The sequence below is a fragment of the Ptychodera flava genome (genome assembly GCF_041260155.1).
Source record: "Ptychodera flava strain L36383 chromosome 23 unlocalized genomic scaffold, AS_Pfla_20210202 Scaffold_23__1_contigs__length_28996876_pilon, whole genome shotgun sequence".
NCBI lineage: Eukaryota > Metazoa > Hemichordata > Enteropneusta > Ptychoderidae > Ptychodera > Ptychodera flava.
Genome location: NW_027248277.1, coordinates 26,323,167 through 26,350,225, shown reverse-complemented (window position 1 = coordinate 26,350,225; position 27,059 = coordinate 26,323,167). Strand labels below are relative to the sequence as shown.

Genomic DNA, 27,059 nt, shown 5'->3' with positions numbered 1-27,059 from the left:
AGATTGCTTTGAAATTTGATATGCAGTTTGCCTAGGGTGACTTAAGTCAGATTTGTTCAAATTGTGGTGAAATTTGCATATTTGTATTTTTAAGGCAATTTTTGTCATTTTTGGTAAAAAATCTTTAAAAATCTCCTTCTTCAAAACTACCGGTCAGATAGCTTTGATATTTGGTACATAGGTCCCTAGGGATGATCTATTTCAGATTTGTTCAAATTGTGCAGAAATATACAAATTTGCATTTTTAAGGCAATTTTTGCCATTTTTGGTCAAAAAATGTATTTCTCAAAAAGTACTGGTCTGATAGTTTTGAAATTTGGTATACAGGTTTCTATCGATAAACTAAGTAATATGTATTGAATTTCTGATGAAATCTGTAATTTTGTATTTTTGGGGCAATTTTTGCCATTTTTGGTCAAAAAATGTGTATTTCCAAAACTACTCATCTGATAGCTTTGAAATTTGGTGTACAGGTTTCTACAGATGAACTAAGTGATAGTTATTGAAATTATGATGAAATCTGCAATTTTGTAATTTTGGGGCAATTTTTGCCATTTTTGGTCAAAACATGTGTTTCTCAAAAAGTACTGGTCTGATAGCTTTGAAATTTGGTGTACAGGTTTCTACAGATGAGCTAAGTAATATCTATTGAATTCCAGATGAACTAAATGATATTTATTGAAATAATGATGAAATCTACAATTTTGAATTTTTGGGGCAATTTTCCCCATTTTTGGTCAAAAAATGCGTTTTCCAAAAAGTACTTGTCTAACAGCTTTGAAATTTGGTATACAGGTTTCTATAGATGAACTAATTTTGATCTTTCGAAATTATGATGAAATCTGCAATTTTTATTTTGGGGGCAATTGTTGCCATTTTTGGTCAGAAAATTTATTCTCAAAAATACTCATCAGATAGCTTTGGTTGACATGTTCTTAGGGATGATCCTATGTGATACATTCAAAGTATGATGAAATCTTCAATTGTGTATTTTGCAGCTTATTTTAGCCATTTTTTCTGGCCACTGCATTGAGCAATTAAAGATTTCCACCTTCTTCATCAACATGTGTCAAAAATAGTTATTCTCTACATAAACACAACGGAGCTATATCGGCCGCTAGGTCGCTTGTTTCTTTATATAGACAATGGAATCGACATATAAATAGTTGACAACATCGACCTTTATTGTCAGGAGAGACTACTCTTGCAGAATTAGGTTTAGCAAATCCTTTGACAAACGATCTCCTTCATAATATTCATGAGAGTCTTCAAGCCACAGGTAGAAATATTCAGCAGTCATTGCGAGGGATCATCAGATTATTTGAGCCTACTATCAGCTTACCATCTAAAATTAGTAACTTGATAAAGAAAGTTAGAAAGAAGATTGACAGCGCTAGGAAGGAAGGGAATGAAGCTGACGTGATGCAAAGTAGCATTCCAGTGACATACTCTCAGCCTCAGCTATCCTCTGTTTTCTTAGACAAAGATATCACAACTGACACTTTGAAAACATGCAGTTTTGTTGAGGGTAAAGATTACACAATCACAAATTTGGAAGTTAAGCATATACTCGAGTTGAGGACTTTTTCTAGTAACTCAGAACTTGCCCTGGAATTTTGCTATGAGCTGGCTATAATCTTTCATACCAGGAAATTAGTTGAATACAAATGTTCATGCAGTAAGACAGCAGTGGTGGAGACTCATTACCAATGTATTAAACAAAGAAAAATGAAGGTGATGTAGAGAGCTTCCTTGGTCAGCTGTACAAACTACGGTGAGAAAAGTCAGTAATGACGGAATACCGGTACATGTAGCTAGTGAGAGGTCATCCAGCAGAAATACGATGAAGCGGAATGTGATAACAGGGATATGGCGAAGTTACTAGGGAACATAACATGCAGTTAAGCTGATAGTTACAGGGAAATTTAGTCAGTTAACTCAGGCAATGGAAGAAATGTCAAAGGATAAATTAGCTGCAGAAGAGAAAGCTAAAGAAATTGATACTTTAAACATTAAACATAGACAGAAGATCAGTAATATTACAATGTTAAAAGAAAAGCTTGCATCTTTAACACCCAGAAACTTTAATAAAAGACTGAGGCAACGAGATGACAAAATATCAAGGTGGTTGATAAGAATTAAGAAAATGGCAGGAACAAGGAACAAAATTAACAACACTGCAACTAGCTCAGAATTTAAAGACACTTATCCATGCAAGTGGTGACCTTTCAGTCTTGTAAATGAATCAATGCTAATTTGACAACTCAGACAAATGTGTCAACAAAAACTACACAAAAAAGGAGGAACAGGAAGAGAGAAAGACAAAGTTTACAGAGCAGCAGTTTGGGATAAAAGAAACTGTGGAGATGGGCATGTACCTGTATGCAGCTGTTGCTTATGAAAGTGGTCTGTTTGCTGGAGAGATTGTGAAGTATTGAGTATTCCTGCTTTATGTGTCAGAGTCAAGTTTCTGTCAAGAAATAGTGCTGCTGTAAATTCATTTAAATGGCCAAACAAAGATGATGTGGCAATTATTGACTTGAAGTTTATTTTAAAACCAATCTTGTGGCTCCAAGGGATTCTCTACTGCGTGCTTGGTCAGTAGCAAACATTGCTGATGTGGAAAACTTGTATACAGCATTTTGTGAACAGTACTTTTGACTCTAATGACTCTTCTTAAAAAAGTGAAAAGCTATGGTTAGTTTGCAATTTGTGTTGAACCATTAAAAAACCCGTACTTGCAGCTTGACTATAGTTTCAGGTACATGTAATATATTGTAGGAGTTTTCATTGTCATGATTATCATGTAATTATCACTACTTTGTAGTACAATCGTAAACTTTGTAAATACAATACTTGTATTGACTGTAGAAATTAACCGTTACTTCGTCATCACAAATTTTATCTTCATTGCCACCATCAATAAGTGATCAGCTTAGGTCTTTTCCTTGATAAAAAAATGTATACAATGTACCTTAATCCGTACCTTTAAATAGATAATTTCACTCCTGTCAAGCCTACACATTTTTCAATGACAAAACTGGAATACTAGCAAAACCATACCTGAACACGCGTGAGCCATTGACATGCAAAAGTGAGTACCATGGGCACACAAGCACACTTGCATATGCATGCAGCAATGTACGGTCAATGAAATATTTTTTCTGAGCAATTTCATAACAGGAACAGATTAATTAGAGTAAATGACTTTTCTGTTAAATACATACATGTAAACGTAAGGGTTTTTACATATTCAAAGGATACCATGTAAACTTTATGTATTGCAGTGATCTGAACGTTGCCGAAATTCAACCCCCCATGAGCCTAAATTGTTAAAAATTGACTTTTTTTCTGATTTTTATGCACTATAATAAAATATGAATGAAAAAAAAGCAGTATGTAACTATTTTTGCTGTTTAAACATAAAAATACAATTAAAAAAACTAATTTCTTAAGATCCTAAGTATAGTTTTTAGCGACGAAGTTACGTAACTGACGAAACTTATAGAGTTGGGAGAAGCAAGTTGACGTCACTTCCATCAACAACTTCCGTAAACTATTTTGTCACACCACGTGATCTGTGTTATCTATCAATCTTTTGTTACTCAACACACACTGACAGAGAGTGTGGTATGGTTCATTTCAGATGAAAGAAGAACATGTCCAAAACTGAAAACCATCAAATGGATATTAAAATCCAAGTAAATTGAATTGAAGTACACATATAACTCTAACTGTAACCAGCTAACTGTAGGTAGCTACTGGAGCGGTCAGCAAACACCAGAATTCCTTATAAATATGGCAAGGTTTAGAAAATTCTGTTCCATAATCTTTTTCATCTCTTCTACTTTTTCTTCAACACTCATAGTGATAGAAAAATCTGTTCCGATTTCTGGCACAAAATCAATCTGTCAGAAATATGACACTTGCATGTGAATAAAAAGTGAAACTCATCATCTATTACATTACTATCACATCTCAAGCAAATTCTTTCATTTAAAGGTAAATGAGGTTTACATTCCTACCAATTTCAACACGCAAATTATGATCACTCAGTCTATATTTTGTTAAACTTCTAGGTAACCTGAAATCTGAAATATCTCTTAAATATTTTTCAAACCAACTTGGTCTTGAAGATTCTATAAGTGCGCAGTTTGTTACCACTTCCATTCTTCCTTTTATCACATGAACTGGCCCGAATTCCCACCTGTGTGACGTAGAACAGGACGGATAAGAAATCCGAATTACCCCTGTTGTACGTCATCAACCGGAACTTTTTCTTTCATGGTACCGTTCATACATGCAGGCGTCGCGACACGAACAGATTTGTTGTGATCGATGCCGTGCTAGCTCGAACGTTATTTTTACAAAAAGGTGACCCGATAAATCCAGACATGGAAACATAGAAGGCATATTTGTCCAACGAAATTTCAAGTCGCTAAAACAATAGCTTTTCCCGAGAATCGAATGGAGATACCGACGATCGTTATTTTAATGGCTCAGTAACGTGTCGGCTCCAGTCGAGTCGTGTGGACGTCGTACCTGGCGATCCCGGTTGGCGATAAAACCGAAACCTACACCTCAAACTGAATAAATGAGTATAGTATAATCTTCGGGAAAGCGACATAGGAGGCACAAGCCTAAAGTCATTCGACTAATCAACGATCAATTTCCTTAATCACACAAAAACTCCGTAAAGTCTCGCTCGGAATCAAACTTGCAGCGCGGCATAATGCCGTAGCGAAGACATAAGCTATCGAGCTGTGTGCAGCGCTGTGGAATCCCATGTACTTCGAAAGTTGACTCAGACAACACTCAAAACAGAGTTTCCGTCGACAAAATTAGGATGTATCCATGGACGAGATATGTGTCAATGCAAACATCAAAGTTCGTAAGACGAAAACATTGATGACCGAGATCGGGATTGACGAGTTGCCGGACGAGTTGACACCGGCAGAGACCGGTGACGGCAACGTTGTGGGCAGAACGGAATCTTTCGCGCTCGCAAAGGTCGTAAACTTGTGTGATATTTTGAAAGCCACGGCATCTCTGAGAATGAGAATTACTGTTTCGATCGTGTCGTCTCATTTACTTCATAAATATAATTGTAAATATTCTAAGTAACTCTGAATACTATGATTATCCGTCGCTAGCACGGTGAAAGCTATGTCCGCCGATGGCCAACTTGCCTTGGCATCCGTACAGCGCGAGACAATGATTGACACGTTCACGTGACCGAATCCGTACGTCTGGTTGGTGGAGATACCCTTTAGTGTAGCAAATTTCAGCTTGATGGGATTTATGAATGAAAGTATCTCCTGGGTGACGGGCCGCTTTACTCTTTAAATGAAAGTAATCCGCGTAAGTAAAACACAAATCGCGACGAAATTCATGCAATTTGTTACGATATTTTGATCCATCTACGTCAAAAGAAAATAAGAAGACTGTTCATGTGATAAATATATAATCCCATGGTATTTTTCTCTGTTTGACGTCATCGTATACCGTGCAAGAAACCTCAATCTCCTACTACCTCCATGATCACATGTTGTACTATCAATCAATCAATCAATCAATCTTATTTACTCAACACATACTAACAGAGAGTATGGTATGGTACATCAAGATGTGTTACAAATGTAAGTGAACACTACAGAGAAAGAAAAACACCATTCATCTCTGTAATACGAAAACATGCAATACTTACATTCATTGGAGCTGCTTGAGCTTAGTATAAACATGTGCTCTTTAAGAAAACAGTAAAAGTCTGAACAACAAATGAACAAAAGTTACCAGGACATTTTTCAGCCCGGAGCTGCTGGAGGGTTCAGCATACATTTGTATTCTTTAGATTCTTTAGAAATACAGCTAGATCAAGAATATTTTGTTCCATTAACTTTTTAACAACTTCTACCTCCAAGTACAAACTTCTACCTGAAAGAATTGGAACAATCAATGTGTCAAAAAGTTTAAGGCTATTGTAGGGGCTATTTTAAAACACTAACCGTGTAGTACCTTGTTTTCAGAGTTTGTCATCTTTTTGTTGCAGAGATGGTAAAATGCAGTGCAGGGGGAAAACCGGATATTCGGTTGCCTTGGCGACAATTTCAGGGTTAAAAATATGAGGAAATTTGTGGCAAAGATATCTATTGAACGAAAAGTCATACAACAACCGTAGCATTCAGATGTATATGTATTACAATTGTTACGTGCAGAGAAAACGAACAAAAGGGTGAACTCAGCAGTTAACGTTTAAACAAAATTTATTACGAAAATAAAACTAATTGCTAAGTCAGGGATAGAGTACAAGCTTTAAAAGTGTACAGACTACTTATCTCAGCTGGGACGGCAAAGCTCCAGTCTCAGAGTTGTAACAGTCAGTGGATGAATGAACAGTCCTTTGGCTTGCAGGCTTGAAGCTGCACAAAGTCCACAGTATAAATCCAGCGTTGGCAGTGAAGGTCTTGAAAAGTCTTGAGAATGACTACTGCTGGAGTTTAGTAACACACAGAGACACGATCCCAAAAGTCTGACTGGAAGCTGTGCACGTCCCTTTTATAAAGGCATATAAGAACAATCTAGAACTTTTATTGACATGCTAATTACTGTTCTAAAATTATCTCCCTTACACAACTAATCAACTTTCCAGAACATTCCAAACATGACTAATTGAATTCAAGGTTGTGAGGTCATCAAGGGCAGTGACCTTGAGAATGTTCTAGACTAATTGAACTCAGGTCATGATGAGTGTGGGGGAAATGACCTACATAACACACCCCCTCTTCAAAAAAAGAAAATTTTTCAAAGAAAAATCTTTCTTTTACAAATGTAATCTTGAAAGGATTTAAGTACTCAATTTTGTTTTACTCTAAAGTAAAATTTCTTGAAAGTGAACAACAATAAACTCTAAATACGAGAGAGACAGTCTGCAATTAATTGTCTCTGCCTTTGATATGTCTAATGTCAAGATTAAACTCCTGTAACATTAAACTCCATCTTAGCAATCTCTGATTTTTGCCTTTAAATTTCTGCAGAAAAACAAGAGGGTTGTGATCAATATAAACCACTATTGGCTGATTTGAAGAAGTAACTTCAAGTAACTTCAAAATGCTGTAAAGCTAATATCAAAGATAAACACTCTTTTTCAATTGTAGAGTAGTTTCTCTGGGATTTGTTAAATTTGTGTGAAAAGTAGCAAACAGGATGTCCCATGACTATCTTCTTGCAATTTGTTGTTGGAAAACTTGAAATGGCACTGAATTTGGCATAAAGTATGCACGGCAAAGTCCGGTTATTTTTACCGAGTTCGATAAAGTCATTGTTCGGCAAATACTTGGCTTCCTCCTGGAGATATTCCGCTTTCGCAGGATTCAGTCCGTCTGGATGTTGTTCCACTGGATTACTGTCGCAGACATCTTCGTTGTGGTAGATGATGTTTGTCCTCGTTGGAACATCTTGGAACAAATGTTCATGGATTGGTTCTTTCAGCTGTTGTTGTTGTTCTGGCTGGAGGTGTGCCAACTTTGTAGACTCCAGCTTCTCCAGGATTTTCTGAGTTCTGAAGCTGACCGAGCCCAGCTTTGAGTTTAGAGTATTTTCACTCAAGTCAGTTTCAGTATCACTATCTTCATAATGGTTTGAACTGACTGCACTGACAGGCTGAGTTATAGTAGGATTATCCCTATCCAAATATGGCTTAAGCATATTTATGTGACATAGCTGTTTTGTTTTCGCCTGTCAGGTGTTATTATGATGTAATTTAAATCACTCAATTTCTTATCAATTAGGTATGGCCCAAAGTAACGAGCATGGAGTGGTTTGCCAGGAATTGGAAGTAGAACAAGAACTTTTTGACCTGGTTTCAAACTTCCGTTTTGAGGTGCTTTTATCATATTTGGTTTTCATTGACTGCTGAGATGACTCAAGATTTTCTCTGGCTAATTCACATGCTTTAGAGAGTTTTGTACGAAAATCTGACACATATTGCAAAATATTCAGACAATCATCATCGTCTGATAGGAATTTCTCTTTAACGAGCTTAAGTGGGCCACGGACTGTATGTCCAAAAACAAGCTCAAATGGGCTAAAACCAAGAGACTCTTGAATTGACTCTCTAACAGCAAAGAGCAGAAAATGAATTCCTTCATCCCACTGCTTCTCTGTGTCAAAACAGTAGGTCCTAATCATGTTTTTCAAAGTTTGATGAAATCGCTCAAGAGCACCCTGACTTTCTGGATGATAGGCGGATGACCTATACTGTTTAATGCCTAGCTGATCCATTACTTGTTGAAAAATACCAGACATAAAGTTGGAGCCTTGATCGGACTGGACACATTTAGGGAGGCCAAATAAAGTGAAAAATTTGACTAAAGCTCTCACTATAGTCTTTGTCTTTATGTTTCTCAGTAGTATGGCTTCTGGGAACCAATTGATGTACACATAATTGTCAACATGTACTCATTTCCTGATCTTGTTTTTGGTAAGGGCCCAACACAGTCTATTAGAATCCTACTAAATGGTTCTTGAAATGCAGGAATTGGCTGTAAAGGGGCCTTTGGAATGGTCTGATTCGGCTTTCCTACCATCTGACATGTGTGACAAGTTTTACAGAAATGTGTTACATCCTGCCTGAGATTAGGCCAATAAAAGTGACTGAGAATTTTGTGATAAGTTTTCCTTACTCCCAAATGACCAGCCCAGGGCGTTTCATGGGCCAGGCGCAATATTTCAGCACGATGGGGCTTTGGAACCACAATTTGATGTTTTATAGCCCAGTCGTCATCAACAAGACATCTGGAGATCTCCATTTACGCATGAGAATACCAGATTTTGTATAATAGGAAACAGAGCTATCTGAAGTTTTATCTTCATCATCTACCCTGTCAAACAAACACAAAATATCTGGGTCTTTGTGTTGTTCTGCAATGAGATTTGATCTAGAAAATGTCTGACTTTGGTCAGCAGAAGTTTTACTGGAAGTTTCAAATCCACGAGGGATAACGGAATGATCCGTGTCAAACACCTGACTGAGAAAGGTGTCATTTAAGTCAACATCTGTGACATTATTTTTGAGAGTATTTTGATTCTCAGAAGTTTTCTTTGACATGGCTCGAGTAATGGCACATGAAGGAAATAAATCGGGTATCTCTTGTTCAATTGGCTCTGGATCCTGATCTAAACTAGGATTATCAGTCACAAGTGGATTAGTAATGACCTTGTCCCCAGCAAGGTCGTTTCCAAGAAGAAGGTGAATCCCTTCGAAAGGCAAAAAAGGCCTAATACCTAAAGTCACAGGTCCAGAAACAAAGTCCTAAGACAAATATACATTATGGAGGGGAACAGGGATGTAGTAATTACAATCTATCTAATAAGAACTTTAGGACTTTAAAATTATTTTTCAGAAAACGACAGGGTATCTGCCAACACAAGAGACTGGGGCGCCCTGGTATCTCTTAAACGTTTGACAAGGGTAGTGGAAGACAAATCAGTAGAAAGTTATATAAAACCATTATGAATAAATGGCTCGAAAATACCCATAATGCTATCTTGAGAAGAATTGACCTTGACCTCATTAATTGGGGATAAGAGGGGTTTAACCTCAGAAAATGTGTTACACACATTATTAGACTCTAATTGAGTTGATGAAGAAATAAAGCCGGTGGGCTTAGATCCACTTTGACCACTTTGACCTTCACGTTTTCTTTTCAATTTGAAACACTCTGACATTAAATGGCCGTCTTTCTTACAATAATTACAAGAAAGTGTACCAAACTGTTTTTCAGAAGGAGATTGAGACTTGGGATCTGATGATGTGGGAGTGTTACTTGAACTCTGTGAACTGTTGTCATTTGATTTTCTACTCTCCTTTGAAAAATTCTTGGATGAAAAGGACGAGTTAAATTTACCTGCATTGTTTCTGTATGAAAGGACTGGGATGGTTTGCTGAGAAATGAAGATTTGTGGGTCAATGAATAATCATCGGCCAAACGTGCAGCAACCTCCAATGTATCTGCCTTTTGTTCATTGATAAATGTCTTGATGTCACTCCGGATGCACCTTTTAAATTCCTCAATCAAAACAAGTTGTCGTAATTTGTCATAATTCTGACTGACCTTTTCCGAAGAACACCAACGATCAAACAGTTGTTCTTTTGTTCGAGCAAATTCAACATAAGTTTGATCTTTCACCTTCTCACAATCCCTAAATTTCTGACGGTAAGCTTCAGGCACCAACTCATAACCCTTGAGAATTAATTCCTTCACAGAATCATAATCTGAAGCCTGCTCTACTGACAACTGAATGTAAATTTCTCTGGCTTTACCCACCAAAGCACTCTGCAAAAGCATAGACCAGGACTCCTTAGGCCAATTCAGACTCTGAGCAATTTTCTCAAAATGAAGGAAATATTTATCAACATCCTTTTCTTGGAAAGGGGGAACTAACCTGAAATGCTTAGTGATGTCAAAACCGTCTGAAGGGAAGAATTTTCCTGACTTTCCAAGCTCTAAACGTCTCATTTCTAACTGCAGTCGGTGTTCTGCTAATTCTCTTTCCTTTTTTTTTCCTCCCTTTTTTATTCTCCCTTTGTCTTTCTTCCATTTGCAATTCTTTTTCTTTTATTTCCAATTCCCTCTCTTTCTGTCTTTCTTCCATTTCTAATCTTTCCTGCCTTTCTTTTTCTTTCTGTCTTTCTTCCATTTGCAATTCTTTTTCTTTCATTTGTAATTGCATTTGTATTTTTTCTTTTTCTAATGCCAATTTTTTAAGCTCCAAATCTGCCTGAATTTCTAATTCTAATTTTTTGAGTTCGAAGGAAGACTCAGGCTCATAATCTTTTAAGGCAGACTCTTCAAAATGGCCAGAATTAACTAAATGTTTTGCAATCTTGAACTGAATTTCTCGCTTGCGCATAGATCTTTTGACATCTACTTTAAGGAATTTGCCAGTGCTATGAGGTTGTCTTTTCTGAGGGAATTAAATGTGTCCTGATCAAGGTCATCCATAAATTCGTCTGGTTTAAATTCCGCCATGATTGAATTTCGCTGAGTTCACAGTATACAGTAGTTTTGAAAAGGTAGGCAAAATGTTGTCAAACGGCTCAAAATATTCGTATCCCGGACAAGCCCCCAATTTGTTACGTGCAGAGAAACGAACAAAAGGGTGAACTCAGCAGTTAACGTTTAAACAAAATTTATTACGAAAATAAAACTAATTGCTAAGTCAGGGATAGAGTACAAGCTTAAAAGTGTACAGACTACTTATCTCAGCTGGGACGGCAAAGCTCCAGTCTCAGAGTTGTAACAGTCAGTTGGATGAATGAACAGTCCTTTGGCTTGCAGGCTTGAAGCTGCACAAAGTCCACAGTATAAATCCAGCGTTGGCAGTGAAGGTCTTGAAAAGTCTTGAGAATGACTACTGCTGGAGTTTAGTAACACACAAGAGACACGATCCCAAAAGTCTGACTGGAAGCTGTGCACGTCCCTTTTATAAAGGCATATAAGACAATCTAGAACTTTTATTGACATGCTAATTACTGTTCTAAAATTATCTCCCTTACACAACTAATCAACTTTCCAGAACATTCCAAACATGACTAATTGAATTCAAGGTTGTGAGGTCATCAAGGGCAGTGACCTTGAGAATGTTCTAGACTAATTGAACTCAGGTCATGATGAGTGTGGGGGAAATGACCTACATAACCAATATGAACCTAAATCTATGACTGCATAAATGTCAATATAAATTAAATCCTAGTCATCTCGGTAAGATTGAAAAATTAATAAATTTCACAACTTTCCGTCAAGTTTCTACTATGACATGATTGGATGACCTTGTTTTTGAAATTTATTTTGTAAAGTATTTAATTTCACATATGTTGGCTGATTTTCATTGCATTCCAACCATTCTTTCAAGAGTTATTACTGCCACAAGAAACGAATGCAGTACAAAACACAATTGTTAGGAGTATTGGATTGAAATGTTTACAACATAAAGGTGATACTCATACTTCATGCAAAGTTTACGACCTCAAAATAGGGTATTGGACAAGTTTAAATTGTCAGTTAGAATTCTATTTACAAAAGCCTGGTTGTAATTGCTTTCTAAGTGAAAAATGAACTGTTAATTATCAAAAAACATTGATTTTATAATCAGCATGATAATGAAATTCATGTGAGATTCTTTACTTGTTATGTATATGGACACCATAACGTCTAATATGGTTTGTTTTCTGGTTTAATTGCTATACCTGAATGAAAATCTTCATATGCCTTACAGTAATATCCACACAAAATATAAAACAGAATCATTTGTTGCAAATTTCTTCCCGATTACTCATTGATCTGGCTTTTTTAGACTGCAATTAGTCTCAAACTCACAATTTCCACAACGCCATATTTTTACCTCTGAAAAAGCTGCTTCAATAAGCAAGCAAATGGTCACTACTTCATACATGATGCCATAACTCAACAAAGTTTTTAGGCAACCAAAAATAGCGATTTACCTGTTTTGAATATATAATTAGACTAAATAAAATTTGACCAGGGGTCAGTGGGAAAAAAAACGCGATTGTTCTCGATTTTAGTTAATATTTTTTGAAGAATGATATAGCTTATTTGAAAGTATACATGTCGAGGGTGACAATGAAGGAAAAAAATAAAATTTGATTTTTTGAGCATTTGACCGACATTAGCCCAGACGATGGCCTTAAGCAAAGTCCCAGGATTTAACATTCTTTCACTAAAATTGACCTTTTTATGCTGAATAAAGCTTTCATTGCTTTGTTTTTAAGTTATTCTGGTTTTGTTTGAATTTTCCATTTGGTGTATAAGAACACCAACATATGTAAAATGTTTCACTGTTTCAATCAAATTGTTTCAAAATAAAATTGCACATTGTTTATGAAACGATTACTCTTGTTAAATACCATTGTTTTTTGTCTTATCTACATTAACTGTGAGACCCCATAATTTACTATAAGAAAGTAACTTATTCAGACAATTCTGTAAACCTTCTGCAGATTTTGACATAAGTATTAAGTCATCAGCATACAAAATACAACTCATTTTCAGGTCTCCAATTTCTATTGGAAAATCAGACATATCACCAAAAATACCTGGGAGATCATTCAGAAAAATATTGAATAAAGTTGGTGAAAGGTTACAACCTTGTTTAACACCACACGTAGAAAGAAACCCATCAGAAATACCTCTTGGCCATCTTACTAGCCCTGTACGATGCTGTGTGTTCCGCTACAGCTGCAGCTAATCGCCCCCTCACCACAGCCCTGCAAAGACCCGTACATAGGGTCGGTGACTTCAAATCCATTTGGGACTTGACGTAAAAAGCCAAATTACTGCCGAAATTCAGCATTCTTGGGCCCAAGTCGTATCCCAGCGTACCTCAGCTACTCGATCGCTTCCAAAATGCCAGTCTTTTATTCACTTCTCGTAAATAACCGTCGATGTCGGCAACTCTCTCGCTAGCCCTACGTACGATGCTGTGTGCTAGACTGGCATTCAGACTGAACGCTGAATTTCGGCAGTAATGTGGCCTTTTTGCGTCAAGTCCAAAATGGATATCACCGACCCTACGTATGTGGCCTTTGCAGGGCTGTGGTGAGCGGGGCGATTAGCTGTAGCGGAACACACAGCATCGTACGCAGGGCTAATGTTGTACCACACGAACTAGCTGCAGTACAGTAGCTCAAGGTTTTGCCTGGGTATTTGGGTCGGACGGCAAAACCAGAGCTACAGATCCAACCGTCCAGAGAGAGTGCAGGTGCCGAACGTCTGGCCGTTCGGCGAGCCTTGCAAAGTTATTCGGCGAATGCGGCGTTCTTCTCCTTACCGCTTTAACCGTCTAATACTATTTTGGGCACCATTTTACAAGTGGTATAGCCACAAACTGATGACGTCAAATTCGCCGTACACAAAACACAGACGCCCCGTAATTGCGGCACTGACGGACTAATAAGGTTAAAATAATATAAATTTGCACTTTCTTCAAATCACTGTCACAATTTCCGACTGCTTAGTTTTTGTGTCGTGCGAAGCACAGTTGGGGCCAGGAATTGGGGCTAGCTAACCAAATTGTCGGAACGCAGCGAGCGAAGCGACACAAAATCAAGAAAATGGAGACCACCACAGACTTTTTAGGGTAAGGGCTAGTTAGTTCATGTGATCGCGGCAATAATTCCGTCTCATTACATGTACAATATGTCCCCTCTCACGTTTTATTCATCAAATTTGTTGTCATGTACAAACTGACCCCGACGGCAATGGCCATATTGACCCCTTTTCAATATAGCCGTTGCCAAAGACGGCACACAGTTACATAACAGAATTCAGAGTTCATTCAAATGCAAATAATAATCAATATGACGGCAAAAAATCTTTGTATGTTTTCATTTGCATTACTTCTTCTACAGACTGAAAATCACACCTGTACATTAGTTCAAACTCTGTTATTGATTGGTTTAATTTTTTGTCCACAATTTTTTTCCCTTTATCTTTGCGATCATGCCTCCCAATAGATTTTAGCCAGGCTGTATTATGGAAATTTATGAATACACGGATGTAAAAAAAAAAACTCTATAATGAATTCAAGTTCCGGAAGTCCAAATACAGCTTGAGTCGACACAGTGACAGGCATTTGGTGATTGGAGTCATTGGTCGCGATATTTGTGCTTGCTTTTTAATTTCTGTTGACCGGCGTACGTAATGCCAATACTTTATCGAATTGTTCCTCCAGGTTACAGTATTATTCTGATAGGTGACAGGGGCCTTATTCTTCGTTGTCCAAGTCTCCTCAGTTCTCTCATTTCACCGCTAATCATTGTCTTCATTTTGTGGATCCTAAAACCTTCGCCCACACCAACACCTTTGAAGGCATGTGGATGCATGCCATGCGAACTTCGATTGGCTTCACATCTTCAGACTTATTTCCAACCTATCTTTATGAGTTCATGTGGTGGAGGCGTTTCGAGCGATAAAGCTGAGGCGTGGATTTTACTTGTTCAACGTATTTCAATTCTCTGTCCTTCAAGTTTACAGTCCCCTTCATCGATTCATTGCAACTCTGCACATAATGCCAAATGTTTTGAGACAGGTCTAAAAACTAATATCACGCCTAAGTTTACAACTCAGGAGGCCACTGCCGCTGATGTGTGACACTGGGAATGCACAAACCAGACGAAGTTCGTGCTAGTGACAGTGTATGGACCTTAAATTATTATATTTGCAGCAAATTTCGTTTCGCTTCTTTACTTAATTCACTTCGTCGATGGGTGAATTTTTATGTTATTTCCGTGGCATATCCAACGAATTGTTCACGTTTTCATCTACAATAGCAATGAAATATTGCATTTCATACATGTTGAGTGATGAACCACTTTTATATAAAAGTGTATCCTGTCAAAAACGGAACACACACCTTTCGTATTGTAAAAAAGGCAGCAAATGACAAATTCAAAAATAAATGTCAAACACAAAGTTTTCACATATAAAACATCCTAAACAAGTGACAGTTTATACTTGAACTGTGAAAATGCAACAAATAATATGAAAAATATTCAAACAATAACAAATCTGCACATACAACAAACACGACAATCCAGAGAAAAATAAAGACAGGGAATAAAGCAATCAATGCAGAGGCATAAATTCAATAAAAGCGGGAGATGCGTAAAGACTTTCAAATCATCACAAGTGAACATTATAAATTAATCAGTTCCTGCTTAGCATTATCATCCTAACGTTTATATGAAACATTGCATCCCTTTCTGGCAACTTGTTCTCGTGGAGTACAGGTTATAGGTAGTGCTTCACATGCTGGAGGTTCTGGGTTCGACCCCCGGCAGTGGTAATAGTTGTTGTGTAAAAAAAGTAACTTAAGAATAACACTTCTCTCCCTTGTCATTAATCAACCATTGCTTCCACCTAGGTATCAGGCTGGCTGAAGAAGACGTGGATAGAGTAATAGGATACTACAAAATGAGGGAAAGGAGTGAAGATAGTAAAAAATTGGGACCCTTTTTTTCAATCATTTCCCCCTAAGTTTCCAAGCCCCCATTCCTAACTCTTACCCCCAAAATAATTTATCGCCCCTTTTAGAACGTAACCTTTGACCTCATTTCCATAAGTACGCAGATCTTTGACGTCATCAGTTTGTGGCTATACCACTTGTAAAATGGTGCCCTATTTTGCACCTACCCGCTCAAGGATGTCTCGCTATTTATCCAAAGTACTCGCCGTTCGGCCGGTTTCTGTGTGCCCATCGCGGGTTACTCTCTGAATGGGACGCCATGTTTGAGAGGGATGACGTCACAGTCTCGCACATTCACGTTCCTATCTGTTAGCATTACTGTACCGATATCAACAAAACGCCATCGGTATGTTGCTGCGCTATGTAAAAAAGTTACGCCAGATTGACTTCATGTTCGGGAATTACAAATCTTTATACGCGTATAAGTAAAACGCTGTGGCAGTTTTTTGCGGAAATGCGAACAAGCATTTAATTTTGTGCAATGGAAAGTTACGCGAGGACATAATTTTCGGGAAATAAAACTCCGCGTATCAATAAGCAAAATTCAATTAAAAATACACCGAAAATTAATGTTGGGCCTTTTTTCTCGGTCATATCTCCGACCACTGAGTCGAGGTACGAGATTTTGTCGATAGAATGTTTAAATGTGAATTTGAAGTAAGGTACACGGCCCTTTCCAGCGTAAACCATGGAAATGTCGTGTCTGAAACATTTCCATCGGAATATTTGACCGGAGTGGAGATTTAACATAATTTTCTCCGTTTCACGGAATCTTATGCCAGCTATTTCTGTTGAGGCTGCTGGTGAGCCCACGTTCCATTCACAGATTTGTTTATACTGTATTCTCCGTTGAATTTAAAAAAAATATAGAAAAAAATACCAGGATTTGATATGTTTGACTGGAACAATAAGTAACTTGGGAACGTTTTGATAATAGAGTGTCCGATCATTCCGTTATTTGTATACAAGAGTACGAACGTATTATTTTCGTTACGGGATCGGGGAAACTGTAAGTTAAGTTACCTCGTCATAATTTTGTCCCCATATACATCGTTTACTTAAGTCGCGCTGCGTTGGTTTACAGTAATACATGTGTAGTTTGAATTTTCAGCGGTCTATTATTTTCTTAGAATGTAATCTTTCGTATTCATAATTGCTATGCCTCTTCCTATATTGAAGGGGTTTTATTGTTTTTCTTGTTTTTATTTAATCTTCCATTAGCTTTTACGTGTTCCGTGTCGTTTAAAACGTTGTTTAGTTTTTTTGCTTTCTTCGTTTGAGAAACTTCAGTTTTTTTTTTCCTTTGTTGAAATTTTCTGTTTGTGTTGGTCTTTACGTCGTCTTGTGTGCGGTGATGGGTTTGTTCAACGGTAGTTCGCTTTTAATATGACATGGTGGCCTTGGAAAAGGCCGTCGGTTTGGGTTTTATTCAGTTCAACTCAGTACAGCTTTATTCATCCTAAACATGGGCATATAAAAAGTGCGAATAAAACACAATACATCAAAATATTAAATATACAAAAAGTACATAGATACAGAGCGGTGACCAAAAACATACACATGAAACAGTTTACAAATCATTTAAAAGCCGCAAAGTAATGGAGGAAATGAATAAAAACTTGCGCCGGTTTGACCTGCAAGCAGGTTCCCGAGTGTAAAACGCCGACCGGAGGGTCGAACTCCGAACAGAATATGATGAATATGACAGAATATGATTACTAGAGTTAACAATTGATCGGGCTTTTCCTAAGTACCAGCTGATCATAAAATGACAGACTTCTCTTGATATTCTAATTTTGAGGTAAGTGATAAAATTCTGTGAAGTTATGTCTTTGATTGTCAGATGAAGCCAACAGATGAGCGAGAATGAAACAACGCTTTCACTGTAATGGATAAGACTTACCTATCAAACCTGAAGGAAAGCAGTTTCCTTAAAAATACAATCGCTGTCGCCCTTCCTTCAGGATAGCATCAGTGTTTAAATCCCATTTAAATTTTTTAGAGTTTCGCTTTTTAGCGGGTTTTGAAATTTTTAAAGCATATAAAAACATTAAAATGACTTTTCATTAACAAACGAAAAAAAAAATTAGAATTCATTATTTATCTACAAATAAAAATATTTTTGGCAAGTGAATCATGCAGCTAAAAAGTGATCAATCAATGTTTTGGACGAGTACGTAGTGTGAGCGATTTTCGTGGGGATTCCCCGACTGTTGGTTCATTGCTGTGGCGCTCGAATACGCACTACGCAGTCAGTTTCTGTGAAACAGGATGAAATTTTCTTTCAGGCGAGGCGTTTCAAGTTACTCTTGAGAAAAGTTACTTATTTATCAGTTGTTGTTTTACTGTTTCATGACACATGTTTTGATGATTCAATCACTTGTTGACCTGAAAAACAACGATATTTAGTACTCTTTTTAGTCCCCACGGAAACCGTCCGGGGGGACATAGGTTTGGTCATGTCCGTGCATGTGTGCGTGTGTGCGTGCGTGCGTGCGTGCGTCCATCCGTGCGTCCGTCCGTCCGTTAACGCAGATATCTCAGACATGCCCAGGTCAATTTCTTTCAAACTTTGCACAAGGATAGTACCCTACCCCATACAGATGCACGTCGATTTGTTTCACAATGCGATCAAATTTGGCCGTGTTAGAGGACTTTTTAGTTTTCACCTCCATAGACTCCCATGTATAAGGCAGTCCATAAACTCCCATGTATAAGGCAGTCCATAGACTCCCATGTATAAGGCAGTCCATAGACTCCCATGTATAAGGCCAAGAAAAATAAAAATTTAGTTTCTCATCGTATTCATATTGCAAAAAGGATGCAGTGACACAGTTTTTAGTCCCCACGGATGAAGTCCAGGGGCTTATAGATTGGGTCATGTCCGTCCGTGAGTCCATCCGTTCACGCAGATATCTCAGATATTTTGACAAAATGTCACGTGATCTTGGTGACCTTTGACCTCAAATATATATATTTGTCCATAACTCAGTAACCACTAGCGCTACAACCCTTCATATACTGGTATGATGGGACAGCTTATGACGCCACATATTGTACCTCATTAATTATGTGCATATCTAATTTTGAGCGAGCCAATAGAGCTAGAGGTCTGATTTTTGGTATATAGGGATAACTTAGCAATACAATTTTTTTGACAAAATATCATGTGACCGTGGTGACCTTTGACCTCAAATATACATATTTGTCCATAACTCAGTAACTACAAGTGCTACACTCTTCATATATTGTATGATGGGACATCTTATGACGCCACATATTGTACCTCATTAATTATGTGCATATCTAATTTTGAGCGAGCCAATAGAGCTAGAGGTCTGATTTTTGGTATATAGGGATAACTTAGCAATACAATTTTTTTGACAAATTGTCACGTGACCTCTGTGACCTATGACCTCAAATATACATATTTGTCCATAACTCAGTAACTACAAGTGCTACACCCTTCATATATGGTATGATGGGACACCTTTTGACGCCACATATTGTACCTCATTAATTATGTGCATATCTAATTTTGAGCGAGTCAATAGAGCTGGAGGTCTGATTTTTGGTATATAGCAATAACTTAGCAATACAATTTTTTTTGACAAAATGTCACATGACCTCGGTGACCTTTGACCTCAAATATACATATTTGTCCATTACTCAGTAACCACAAGTGGTACACCCTTCATATATGGTATGATGGGAGACCTTATGATGCTTCATACTGCACCTCATTAATTATGCATATATCTAATTCTGAGCAAACCCATAGAGCTGGATGTCTGATTTTTGGTATATAGGGATAACTATAGGATTGAAATTTTTTGACCAAATTTCATGTGACCTCGACCTTTGACCTGAAATATACGTTTATGTCGATAAATATGTAACCACAAGTGCTATGTCCTTTATATTTAGTAGGGTTGGAGACCTTATGACAGCAAACGCTTTACCTCATTAATTATGCACACATCTAATTCTGGGCAAGGGAATAGAGCTAGAGGTCTGATTTTAGCATATAGGGATTAATTAGCAATACAATTTTTTTCAAAATATCACGTGACCTTATGACCTTTGACCTTGATTATACATATATATGCATAACTCAGTACCCACAAGTTCTATACCCTCCAATTCTGATAGGATATTAGACCTTAAGATGTCACATCTTGTACCTCATTATTATGCACATATGTATTTCTTGGCTGGCCAATACAGCTAGAGGTCTGATCTTTTTTCTGGATTTAGAACCATAATTTAGACATGCCTCATGTGTTTCAAATTGGGAACAACGACATAGACCTATGTGCCCATAGATCTCAACATATACACTCCAGTGATACTTCTTAATGACCACATTTCCCTGCCCCATCAAACTAATACTCCTATTACAAGTGGGGACTATGTCATGTCAATGACTTTTCAACAGACTTTTTATAGTAAGTAGCCGCGGTAACAGCTGTCAAAATACTATCGTTTTCAAAGTACATTTTGAGTGAACTTTGTCGATGAACATTATGAACCATCGTGTAATGTTATACTTGTCATAGTATCTGCAATTGGAGAATTACTTCACATAGAATAATTTGTAAATGTAAATCAGTGCTATTAAAGATTATTTAATTGTCAGGGTGTTGCCAAATCTTGTGTGTAGATAAGTATGTCCGGTTCTGAGATGAGCTGTATTGGCATCCAGGGCTCCCGCTACCTATTCGCCAATTCGCCAAATGCGAAAGAAAGTTAAAAATGGCTACAAAAATTCCTGTTTGGCTAATGTAGTGGCTATTGAATTCTTACACCTCCTCAACAGAAAACTACACCTAACAATAAAATGTTGTGAGATGTTGAAACAGTTTACCCTCCTTCCTACAAAGTTGCAATGTATTGAAACACTTTACTCTCCTTTCTACAAAGTTACAAATTCCCTGGTACGTAAAACAAACACTGTTGCTGTTCGATACTACAATACATCATGAACGTAACGTCCATGAATACACTGAGGCCTGCTTTGCCTCTGTGAGTCCTGGGTCGTCCTTGAGTCTATCAAAAGTTTTACCTACTTTGCTGTATCAAAATTTGGCCTGCAACTACTCAGTTTGATAGTAAAAACCATTATTTCAAAGGAAACTTTCACAAATGGAGTCATAATACAAAGGAAAAGGAGAAAAACTGAGGTTATCTGAAAGGTCAAGTCTAGGTCATCTCATCATGTGATGTCATGCATGAAGACCCCCTAATTACGCAATTATGGTTCACAAGAAACTACCTAGGGTGGTCCAATAGGTGAAAGGTAATTTTGCTGCCTCCAATTTAATGGCATTTTGCTGCCTTCCAATTTAAATGGCATTCAGCTTGATTGACTCCCATTCGGCCTACTTTCAAACTGCTATAACTTATACAAGAAATTATGTGATTCTGAATGATTTTAATATTTTTGTAGATTCCACCAGTTTAATGATCTAGAAGTGAACATCACCAGACATTTCTTGATGATATCAAAATATCAAATGAAAATATATCTGGGCTAAAACTTTTGAGACTGAATTTGTAAATTTACCAAGAATTTTCGGAAGCTAGAGGGGAAACAGACATAACAGTGTGATGGGCGGACCAGAAAGTCCATGGAAATCAAGCAGGTTGTTCTTACATGAACATTGCTGTTTGGTGTGTTGATTTGTAACACGTACACTATGCTAACATGTTTCAACACCCAAGGAAACATTTGCAACTTTATAGTCAATGCGACATATTAATAAAATTATTTTAATTTGTATCGGAATATCACAAAACAATGTTGTGATCATCGCAGTCCAGCTGTTATGAGTAAGCATGTGTACTTGGCTGGACCGATCAAGTTTCTGCAAAAAATCATTTCACTGTCATTGACAAGCTATAGTGACGTCTTTAATGAATGTGTCCAGTCAATATCCAAAGAAAATCAAGGCCATCAATGACACGAAGAAAGTTTGTCAGTCCCCACGAAGTCTGGGGGGGACTTATAGATTGGGTCATGTCCGTCTGTCCATGCGTGCATGCGTACGTACGTACGTCCGTTCACGCAGACATCAGACTGAGACATGCCCTGGTCAATTTCTTTCACATTGCACAAGGATAGTACCCTACCCCATACAGATGCACGTCGATTTGTTTCACAATGCGATCAAATTTGGCCGTGTTAGACTTGGAGGACTTTTTAGTTTACACCTCCATAGACTCCCATGTATAAGGCAGTTCTCCATAGACTCCCAGGTATAAGGCAGTCCTCCATAGACTCCCATGTAAAGGCAGTTCTCCATAGACTCCTATGTATAAGTCAGTTCTCCGTAGACGCCCATGTATAAGGCCAAGAAAAATAAAAATTTAGTTTCTCATCGTATTCTAGTGCAAAAAGGATGCAGTGACACAGTTTTTAGTCCCCACGGATGAAGTCCAGGGGGCTTATAGATTGGGTCATGGTGTCTGGGTCATTGTGTCCGTTCGTCCATCCGTTCGTCCATCCTTTCACACAGATATCTCAGACATTTTGACAAAATGTCACGTGACATTGGTGACCTTTGACCTCAAATATACGTATTTGTCCATAACTCAGTAACCACAAGTGCTACACCCTTCATATCATGGTGGGAACCTTAGGACGCCACATACTGTACCTCATTAATTATGTGCATATCTAATTCTGAGCAAGCCAATAGAGCTGGATGTCTGATTTTTCGTATATAGGGATAACTATAGGATAGAAATTTTTTGACAAAATGTCATGTGAACTTGATTTTTTACCTAAAATATACGTTTATGTCAATAAATAAGTCCCACAAGTGCTATGTCCTTTATATTTAGTAGGATGGGAGACCTTATGACAACACACGCTTTACCTCATTTATTATGCACATATCTAATTCTGGGCAAGCGAATAGAGGTAGAGTCTGATTTTTGGCATATAGGGATTTATTAACGATACATTTTTTTCCCCAAAATGTCATGTGACCTAAATGACCTTTGACCTTGATTATACATATATATATGAATATCTCAGTAACCACAAGTTCTATACCCTTCAATTTTGATAGGATATTAGACCTTAAGATGTCACATCTTGTACCTCATTTATTATGCGCATATGTATTTCTTGGCTGGCCAATACAGCTACAGGTCTGATCTTTTTTCCCAATTTAGAACCATAACTTAGACATGCCTCATGTGTTTCAAATTGGGAACAACGACATAGACCTATGTGCCCATAGATCTCAACATATACACTCCAGTGATACTTCTTAATGACCACATTTCCCTGCCCCATCAGACTAATACTCCTATTACAAGTGGGGACTATGTCATTGTAAATGTAGTAGTGTTAATTTTGTGCAAGGGTTTATAGGATACATATGTTCAAAAAACAAGAATGGAGAAAGGTTCATCTCATAATACCTCAAAGAAAAGTACTTTACAGTAATACTCTGTACTGGGGAGTATTTTGACAAAAATATGTAAAATTCTAGCTCTGCTACAATTTCTTTTCTAGCCTCCAGCTGTTCCACTGCCACTTTTATTTGTACATCAAGTTCTGCTACTCTGCATTCCAGCTCTCTTCTTTCTTTTTCAAGTACTTTGTTTTTTGCTGTAGCTACTCTCAGCTCTTCACAAATTGTTTGTTGTTGTTGTTGTTGTGTTGTTGTTGTTGTTGTTGTTTCTGTGGATTTTTATTTCGTTCCTCTTGTGACATATTTTTAACATAAAGTTCATGTTTGAATGTTGTTGCTGTTACTCTGTTTGTCTTGTTAATCTTTGCATGCTTTTCTGTTACACCCACATCTGTCTGAGACACTGTGGTGAAATGCCATTTAGAGCTGGAAGGAGTTTGCTGGCCCCTCAGTTGCATTTGTCCCTGTAAAAGTCCCTTTAAGATCAATGACCTCAATTCAATAACTGCCCCATTAGTGAACCTGTCTGCCATATCATCAAGGCCGTTGAGAGTATACAATGATGGTTAAAGTAATCCCCAGATCACGCAGTATTCACCCAGGTAAAATCTCCGGTGTTACACTGGTACAGGTCTGATATTAACTTTTTTAAGTACTCTATTTGTTGTCTGTTCATTTTCTTTAATTCTCTTTCTTGCTTTCTCTTCATGTTTGACAAACGTTCGGGTTCTTTTGGTTAATTTAATTTTGAAACACTTTATCTTGCCGGCGCGCGGGGGGATGTTGGGAATCATGTGTATGGTGTAGCTCCGCCTACTACTTAAGTAGATTATGCATTGGGCGTGTCATTAGTTATGTTGCTCCCATTTGTTTAAAAATCAAATAGAGTTACAATACTTCCTGCTTCCATCAACAGAAGAAGAAAAATTCCGTTTGTGATTTTTCCCATGTGCAATGAAAATGAAATAAAACCGTCTATTATTACTAAATGTTCGTCATTTTTACTTAAATGTGACATGATATTCTCTGAATTCCTGTGAGATCAAGGACAAAATTTTGACAGATTAAACTTCTTAAGTCAAGCATCTTACAGTTTGGGTTTAGTGGGCAGGCTAAGTTGTTTGTACATAACAAACTCAAATTTTGTTTCTGTCATTTTTTTCAGATTTATTTTGTTGAAATTAAATACAGTAACTAAAATATAAAATTTTAAATATGAAAAGAGTTGACATCAGATGAACAAGCAAAACAAAGACCGGTGTCAACCAGGGCAGAACTTATTTTTTTAATTGAAAAATTTGGCATAGGTTTCCCCTGCATGGGCACCTGGCCCATGTCAGCTGCTGTTCAGCAGATTAACCCAGACAATCAGCATTAACTCAAGAAAAAATTATGAAATTAGAAAAAGTTCGAGGGGCAAAATGAATTTAGCATATTGCACTTTTTAAAGTTCCTCCTGTACGATGATTTTTAAATCCCTTTGTCTTTCTTCTTTGGGTTCTTTGAGATTTTTAGGACTTGTATTAATGTCGCGCTTTATGCTCACTTCTTCTCTAGTTATGAAGGAAGCCTCTTTACACAAATATTTACATATTATACACAAGATGTAATAAAATAGAGTATCAGAATTCACGGTTTTTTGTACTACATGTATTATTAAAAATCTTGGCATTGGTTATGGTAATTCGGTTATTACCCTATTGCTTATTTGTGCTGCATCAGACAGTCAAAGCACAAATTACACTCATGACGTACACAGGAACAGGAATAACCTCTAAAAATATAGTCTGTAGGATCTTACTTAGTAATTTGTACATTATTTAATTGACAAATTGGCAAGAATTGTGGTGCCTAAGTGACACTTATTGTGAAAAAAATTGATTTATTGTATTAGTATTTTCCCCATTTTGCTTATACATAATATGTTCCTTCTCCTGTTTGGATATCATTGTCCCATCATCGCCGACTTTAATTTTTGAATGTCTAAAAGTTACTGTGCTCTCAATGAAGTTAATGAATGGGCATCTCAACTGCAACACAAGGGCAACATACTTATTTGTATTATATACGCCTGTTAAATTATTATGTAATGCCCCTTACTTTGACAACCATATGTGACGTGTATTTGATATCATGAGCCATTACACATAATATGTACTAGGCTCTCATATATCTCTTAATCTGTTGACAGGGCTTCTGTTTGAATCAGCTTGGAAAACATTAACCTGCCTACCACTTGACAAGGAAAGAAGAACTGATTTGTCGTCTGCATTGGCATATCATGGCAGCAACTGGAAAATCGAAGGAGCATATTCGCCCATTAAATAAATTATACCTTGACCTGGAAAAGGGCCTTGTGAGAGATGATGTGAAAACAATGGTAAAATTGCTGCTAATGAAGCAATCGATATATGTGATGCAGAAAACTTGACAAATGCAACAGATGTATTTCATTACTTGGAAGGCAAAGGGTTAATTGCGGAGGAAGATTTGGACCTACTTGAGGATCTATTTTTAAATATGATAAAGCAATTCTTAGAAAAAGAGTAATTAATTTTCGTGAAGACAGACAGAAAAAGAGAGAAACGAAGACAGGTTAGTTCTCACAGTTAACAGTTAAGAAACTTGCTAAATAAAAGGTTGAGTTCAATTGATCACAGAGCCTTTATTTTGTTTGTATCATTTTTATCTAATGTAAAGTAACAAACCATATTTAATCATCTTTTTGGTTGATTCATATATTGTAAGGTATATGGGAAATATACTATTGCCTTAATAAATTCTACTTCCATCTACAAACAAGAAAGCTACTGAATCAATTCAAAGTAACCCTGTATACTTTTGATACATATCTTCAACATTTGTGTTACGGCACATACAAAGTAAATCTAACATGGAGGGAACTTGTGCCTTGCAAGAAAAAAGGGAAGAGAAGATACATGTACAACATTACCCTCACTACTTGTAAAGTTTCTCCAACAGGTGTACAAAGGAGTGTAGAAGCAGAAACAAATGTTGTTGCCAAGGACAATTCAATGAAGAAAAAAGGAAAACTTGCAGGAGATATGGACAAGGTAAGTAAAATTGTGGTGTTTCAGTTTCAGACTCTTTACAATGATACAGATTACTTTACTGTACCTGACAGTATTCATCTATTAAATGTGACTTGACATCACGTGAAGGACAAATTGTAACAAAGCTTTTAATGTAAAAGAGAAATTGTGGCATTACCTTCTAAGCATAATCTGTTCTGAAGATGTAAACATTCAATAAAAATACCCTCGAGGCATTGAGTAAAGAAAAAGCCGACTTGAAGAAGGTGTCTGATAGAAATAGAGATGAAAATGTAAGATATATCGCAAAGAATTTCCTAAAGCTTCAATTTGAAAGTATAAAGAGAAGGAAGAAATTGGAGGAGCAGAGCCCATTCAAAAGGTACGGAAATTATTGAAAGAAACAGTTTTGCGTTTAACTGAGCCCATTGAGAATGCACACAAGGTGCCAACGCATCACCCAGTCAGTTAAAGCCATTCTTGGGTATGAAAGGCAGCTTAATTTCAGTGGGTTCATTGTTTTGAATGACTGACA

The 27,059-nt window shown here is 37.2% G+C and overlaps 1 long non-coding RNA gene across 1 annotated transcript in view; it reads left to right on the top strand.

Annotated features, from left to right (window-relative positions):
- LOC139123506 (uncharacterized) overlaps positions 1-26,545 on the top strand; it is a 119,048-nt gene extending 92,503 nt beyond the window's left edge. Inside the window, exons 2-3 of the long non-coding RNA XR_011549702.1 lie at positions 25,663-26,066; positions 26,454-26,545. This is a non-coding gene — a long non-coding RNA (uncharacterized lncRNA). The remainder of the gene's footprint in view (positions 1-25,662; positions 26,067-26,453) is intronic.
- The last annotated feature ends 514 nt before the right edge of the window (positions 26,546-27,059 follow it).